Genomic DNA, 7,867 nt, shown 5'->3' with positions numbered 1-7,867 from the left:
GGAAGAAGCAAAGCTTATTAAATCCTACCCATCCATCTGGTACTTTTACAATCAGGAACTGTTACATTTGTTCACTTCCTGCTTTCCTAATTTCGTTATTATTATTATTTTTTTTTGTCACATACCGAAGTACAAGGTGATATGATCATACAATGACATAATGGTTACCATAGTAACTGTGTCCAAAAGCAGTAGGAAGAAGCAAAGCTTATTAAATCCTACCCCTCCATCTGGTACTTTTACGATCAGTAACTGTTACATTTGTTCACTTCCTGCTTTCCTAATTTCGTTAATTTTTTTTTTTTTTGTCACGTACCGAAGTACAAGGTGATATGATCATACAATGACATAATGGGTACCATAGTAACTGTCAATATAGTGAACTGTTACATTTGTTCACTTCCTGCTTTCCATAATATTTTTGTTTTTTTTAATAATGTACCTCGTACCGAAGTACAAGGTGATATAACCATACAATGACATAATGTGTACCATAGTGAGTGTCAATATAGTGAACTCTTACATTTGTTCACTTCCTGCTTTCCAATATTTTTTTTTATAATGTACCTCGTACCGAAGTACAAGGTGATATAACCATACAATGACATAATGGGTACCATAGTAACTGTCAATATAGTGAACTGTTACATTTGTTCACTTCCTGCTTTCCATGATATTTTTTTTGTTTTTTTTTTTAATAATATACCTTGTACCGAAGTACAAGGTGATATAACTATACAATGACATAATGGGTACCATAGTAACTGTCAATATAGTGAACTGTTACATTTGTTCACTTCCTGCTTTCCATAATATTTTTGTTTTTTTTAATAATGTACCTCGTACCAAAGTACAAGGTGATATAACCATACAATGACATAATGGGTACCATAGTAACTGTCAATATAGTGAACTGTTACATTTGTTCACTTCCTGCTTTCCATGATATTTTTTTTGTTTTTTTTTTTAATAATATACCTTGTACCGAAGTACAAGGTGATATAACTATACAATGACATAATGGGTACCATAGTAACTGTCAATATAGTGAACTGTTACATTTGTTCACTTCCTGCTTTCCATAATATTTTTGTTTTTTTTAATAATGTACCTCGTACCAAAGTACAAGGTGATATAACCATACAATGACATAATGGGTACCATAGTAACTGTCAATATAGTGAACTGTTACATTTGTTCACTTCCTGCTTTCCATAATATTTTTTTTGTTTTTTTTAATAATGTACCTCGTACCGAAGTACAAGGTGATATAACCATACAATGACATAATGGGTACCATAGTAACTGTCAATATAGTGAACTGTTACATTTGTTCACTTCCTGCTTTCCATAATATTTTTTCAGTTTTTTTTTAATAATGCACCTCGTACCGAAGTACAAGGTGATATAACCATACAATGACATAACGTGTACCATAGTAACTGTCAATATAGTGAACTCTTACATTTGTTCACTTCCTGCTTTCCAATAATTTTTTTTTAATAATGTACCTCGTACCGAAGTACAAGGTGATATAACCATACAATGACATAATAGGTACCATAGTAACTGTCAAAATAGTGAACTGTTACATTTGTTCACTTCCTGCTTTCAAATAATATTTTTTTTAATTTTTTTTAATAATGTACCTCGTACCAAAGTACAAGGTGATATAACCATACAATGACATAATGGGTACCATAGTAACTGTCAATATAGTGAACTGTTACATTTGTTCACTTCCTGCTTTCGATAATATTTTTTTTGTTTTTTTTAATAATGTACCTCGTACCGAAGTACAAGGTGATATAACCATACAATGACATAATGTGTACCATAGTAAGTGTCAATATAGCGATATATATATATAGCACATCATGACTGGTTCAAGACTCTTTAAGACCAGCAACCCAGTGAAAAGCGGTCCGCTATAGACTTAGCGCACACTTCTTAAGTGGCCACGTTAGACTCAAGAGGCTTATTTTAATGATCACTTATTGGACGTAAAAAAACATTCCCACCTGTTCTGTGCTGTAGGGAATCATTTATTGATCCTCTTCCTTTACAGGCTCGACTATATCTGAGACGTGAAAGCACTAAAGTCCGCGGAGGATCATGTTTAACGTTACAGCTGCAGGTCGACACGCTCAAGACTATTTGCACTTGCGGTCTCTAACGGAAACGTGGAAGGAAATTTGAAGCACATTCTGTTCAACATGCTTGCTTTTAAAGCCCGGAGGTTGCATTTTAGATTTGGGATCGGAATCCACCGGAGAGCCTTGCTGCCGTGTAGGTTTACCTCAATATGTTTAAATTATGCAAAATATTTGACCATGTATGCATTAGTACTAAATGATGCATTATAATATGTGAGGGAAAAATAGATTGGAATGACAGTGAATGAATCGGAAATATGGCAATAACGTGCATATCAACAAAGAGGGGGGGTGGGTGCATGTTGGGCACGCCACAGAGATATTTGCAGACCTGAAGGCGTGTGTGCGGCATGCTGATAGAGAGAGAGACGCTGTACCACATGCAACAGAAAGGTGAAGAGCGCTTGCTGTGGAGATGGCACGCTCTAATTCATAAACCCTGCAGGATGCGGCTAGATCAATATGCAGTGATTTCCACCCTTCCTGGGGGGTGAAGGAGAAAAAAAAAAAAAAAAACAACAACTAGATTTCCAACTGATGTGCAGTTTGAGCTGCTTGGAGGTATTGTGCACGTCCGACGCTCACTTTGATGATTTCTATAGCATGGAAATGTGTCAGTTGTGCATTTAAAACCTCTACTTAAAGGGGTCTCAAACATGCGGCCCGTGTGCCAAATGTGGCACGCAGGACACTAGTTTGAGGCCCCCGCCTTGATATGAAAGTTTAATGCGCAAGTTTGATGTGGATGCTGTATGGTATCATGTACCCAGAAAAAATGATTACGTTTGATTAATGTTCATGTTAAAGGTTAAATAACTGTTAATAGTTATCCTCCCTATCCGTGTGGAAGTGGTAAGTTTTTGGCTATTTAAGTTTAAAGGAAATAACTTGGAGGCTACCGTTTAGGTCGCTAGCGCTCTAGTTTGCGAGTTAGCATGTGTCTCAAGACCCTGCAGTTGCGCAATATGTTGTAAATAAAAATAGTATAAATGTGACTATAGTCGTGTTTTGTCATGTCTACAGGGCTCTAATAATGCTTTGTTCATTTTAATCTGAAAAAAATAATTTGTCTACCCACCAACTATATGTGGTTTCTTAAGTTTTTATTATTTGCTGTTTTATTATTATTATTATATTTATTTATTATTGATTGATTTTCTTTATTCTTGATTTGTTTATTTATTTTTCATCTTATTTTGTGCAGAAAAATAAAAATTAAAATATTTGAGAACAGTGGAATGTTTTATCAGAGCTTTTCTTGTAGAAAAAATTGTATATTTTTCTGTTTTTAATAAATGCGTTTTTTATTTTTTTATTTTGGGGGGGGGACCTGATGTGGCCCAGTGTCACCCAGACCCTAGCTCCAGTGGCCCCCCAAGTAAATTTGAGTTTGAGACCCCTGCTCTACTTGATAAAACGACAATGTTTGACCCATCCATCCATCTGTCCATCCATCATGGCCACTTTCTCCCGCTGTCTCCTTGTCTTTCCGTGGATATGTGTGCTGTGAAATCAATTTTTGGAATGGTTAATCAATTTTCAAGCATTTTCTGACACAGCCATCATATTTTTTTTCCTCTACAGGAAAAGTCAGACAGCTCAGTCTTGTCCTGGAGGAATCCATGCGACGGATGTCTGTGGATGAATAATAATGGTAATTCTACCTAAATGTGAAGGGGCTATGAGTCTTACTAAAGGCATCCATACATCCCTTCTCTACTGCTTATCCTGTCCAGTCATGGGATGCCGATCCCAGCGGACTCGGACATTGGACCCGACACCCGCACATGTATGTCAACAATGTTGATACACAGAAAGTGTTTATTTTGGATGTAAGAATTATTATATTATCTAAACCACAGCAATGATTTCAGTGGAACTAGAGGCGTACCTCATGGTCCACTGCTCTCACCACTTAATATCCTAAACAATGATATTCTTTCAATTACAGTCATGTCTCATTCATCACGGTTAATTGGTTCCAGACCCAACTGTGATAAGTGAATTTCCACCAAGTAGGATTAATTAATGGTATAGATAATTGTCTACAACTTTCTAAATACAGTTTTAGCATTATTAGCCATCTTGACATGAAATAACAGGCAGTTTTAAACTCATTCATTCATTTTCTACCGCTTATCCCCACAAGGGATGCAGGGGGTGCTGGAGCCTATCCCAGCTGTTTTCAGGCAGGAGGCTGACTGGTCGCCAGCCAATCACAGGGCACATATAGGCAAACAACCATTCACACTCACATTCATACCTATGGACAATTTGGAGTCGCCAATTAACCTAGCATGTTTTTGGAATGTGGGAGGAAACCGGAGTTCCCGGAGAAAACCCGAACATGCAAACTCGACACAGAGATGGCCGAGGGTGGAATCGAACTCGGGCCTCCTAGCTGTGTGGCCTGCGCGCTAACCACTCGATCACCATGCAGCCAGTTTTACACTCATTCATTTTCTGCCACTTATCCTCACGAGGGTCGCTAGGGTGCTGGAGCCTATCCTAGCTGTCTTCTACATCCTGGACTGGTGGCCAGCCAATCACAGGGCAAAAAGAAAGACAAAATAAGTAGCCAAAAAATTACCACTTCAACACAAAATAAGAGGAGAACTCATTCATTCATTTTCTACCGCTTTCCTCACAAGGGTCACGGGGGTGCTGGAGTCTATCCCAGCTGTCTTCAGGCGAGAGGTGGTGTACACTCTGGACTGGTCGCCAGCCAATCACAGGGCACATATAGACAAACAACCATTCACACTCACATTCATACCTATGGACAATTTGGAGTCGCTAATTAACCTAGCATGTTTTTGGAATGTGGGAGGAAACCGGAGTACCCGGAGAAAACCCACGCATGCACGGGGAGAACATGCAAACTCCATACAGACATGCAGAGGGTGGAATCGAACTCGTGTCTCCTGGCCTGCGCGTTAACCACTCTTTCGCCGTGCAGGCTGTTTTACACTTATTCATTTTCTACCGCTTGCTAGGGTGCTGGAGCCTATCCTAGCTGTCCTCTACACCCTGGACTGCTCGCCAGCCAATCACAGGGCACATATAGACAAACAACCATTTACACTCACATTCATACCTATGGACAATTTGGAGTCGCTAATTAACCTAGCATGTGCACGGGGAGAACATGCAAACTCCACACAGAGATGGCCGAGGGTGGATTTGAACCCTGGTCTCCTAGCTGTGAGGTCTCCGTACTAACCACTCGACCACCGTGCCGCCCCAAAGAAGACTTTCCTTGAATAAAATAAAGTTCCCAAATGGATTACATTTGTTAATCGAGCTAACAGGTTTTTTTTTTTGCTAAGAATACACACATCCGACCCACACAAGCATCGGGTGAACATTTAGTGTTCACCCGATGCTTGTGTGGGTCGGACCTTGTGTGGCTCACCTTTATGTCGTGAGCCACCACTGCACCACCTTCAGAAGAACATCCTACTGTTTTGTAAGTGTCATTTCCGCTGAGAAATGAACCAAATGCCCTTGTGTGCCTGGGAGATATCCATGATTCATGTGATTAGCTCATTTTAAAGAAGACTCGCTGCACCGAATTGTAAATCACACAAAGTGAAAAAAGATCAGAGCCAGGTGAGCGCGACAAAGTCTTTCCCCTTCCTGCCATCGCCGCCACTGTGAAGATCACAAGACAGGGTGAGTCAGGCTGCACCTCCCATCTGCTCGGTGGTCGACGGCAGAGGACACCGTGTGACCCCCGGTCATGGATGCGAGGGCGTGCACCTGCGTTAAATGTCTAATACCCAAATCCAAATTCTATTGGCGAGGAAATAAACATGATGAAGTCATCGCTTATTAAAGTGCTGCAGACCATCTCAAACTTTGTGGCAATGAACTCTTTAACTTGTTAATTGGAAGCCGCCTCCGATGTGTTGTTCCTGATTCCTGAGATGAATGCACACAAAGCTCGACTACCCCGAGGCGGCTCATAAAAACTTCAACACATTAATTGGGAACTTTAAATGGTCCATAGGTGGAGACGGGTTTCTCCCAATGCGCAACCTAAGGCCACCAAGCCTTCCCTCAAACGCTAGCATCATCAGTCATTAACTTGCCATGGACCCCAAGGCCAAATCCTGTTGGGGGGGGGGGGGGGGGGGACAGATGTCCAGAACTGCCACTGCATCATTGTGAATGGCTCTTTACAAAGATCATCTATTCTATGTATATTACTGACTGGTGGCCAGCCAATCACAGGGCACATATAGACAAACAACCATTCACACTCACATTCATACCTATGGACAATTTGGAGTCGCTAATTAACCTAGCATGTTTTTGGAATGTGGGAGGAAACCGGAGTACCCGGAAAAAACCTGCGCATGCACGGGGAGAACATGCAAACTCCACACAGAGATGGCCGAGGGTGGAATCGAACTCGTGTCTCCAAGCTGTGTGGCCTGCGCGATAACCACTCTTTTGCAATGCAGCCAGTTTTACACTCATTTTCTACGCTTATCCTCATGAGGGTCGCTAGGGTGCTGGAGCCTATCCTAGCTGTCCTCTACACCCTGGACTGGTGGCCAGCCAATCACAGGGCACATATAGACAAACAACCATTCACACTCATATTCATACCTATGGATAATTTGGAGTCGCTAATTAACCTAGCATGTTGTTGGAATGTGGGAGGAAACCGGAGTGCCCGAACATGCACCCGAGGGTGGAATCAAACTTGGGTTCGTAGCTGTGTGGCCTGCACGCTAACCACTCAGCCCGTGCAGCCCGTTTTACACTCATATTTCCCGGAGTATCCGGAGAAAACCCACGCATGCACGGGGAGAACATGCAAACTCCACACAGAGATGGCCGAGTGTGGAATCGAACTCGGGTCTCCTTGCTGTGTGGCCTGCGCGCTAACCACTTGTCCAACGTGCAGCCTATGTATATTATATTGTAGGTGAAATTAAAATAAAATGAATCATGCATAAGGCTTGTTCTTTTCTTGACTGCTGATTTAATGCTGGATCGGGGAAAAAAAGATACCGATATCAACCGATATCGCATTTTTATGCAGATATCGGGCCAATAATTATCAGCACCGATAATTATCGGACATCTCTATTTTTAAGTCACAAGACTTCAACTTGGCAAGCATCAGAGTATGTTTTTCTTTATCAAAAAGCCCAATAGAGATCTATTCAATCTATTCATATAGCAAAATGGCGGATGTAGTTGCCAGCTAAATGAGCTAACCCATGACGACATGGGAGCAGATTAAGACCAAACAAACAGAAAGCCAGAGGTGAACAACAACTAACACTAACTAACATGTGTACTAACGTGTACACACAGGAACATTTATTCCACCATCTTGTCCCTGGTTGCTGGACAGCGCTACTATTGTGTACTGTAGTACCTTTGGGCCATCATAAGACCTGCTTCTGCAGCAAGACAAATTCACATATTGTGATGAATACATTCCTTCGGGAATAAAGCAGACATTTATTCCGGTTTTACAAAACCATCACTGTGCTCAAGTGTTGAGGTAGCACAGAAATATGTGCTGGCATTTTTATCAGAATCAATGCAATGCAATAAAAAATCACAACTATAATGATAGAGGTGATTGGAAAATACATTTACCAACATGGAATGGGAAAAATAGTTGTATAGTCTCATTTCTTGCTACTGGTACTTGATAGGAGACCAGGGTTCAATTCCACCCTTGG

Source organism: Doryrhamphus excisus, chromosome 23 (genome assembly GCF_030265055.1).
Source record: "Doryrhamphus excisus isolate RoL2022-K1 chromosome 23, RoL_Dexc_1.0, whole genome shotgun sequence".
NCBI lineage: Eukaryota > Metazoa > Chordata > Actinopteri > Syngnathiformes > Syngnathidae > Doryrhamphus > Doryrhamphus excisus.
Note: the sequence above shows the minus strand (reverse complement) of the source record.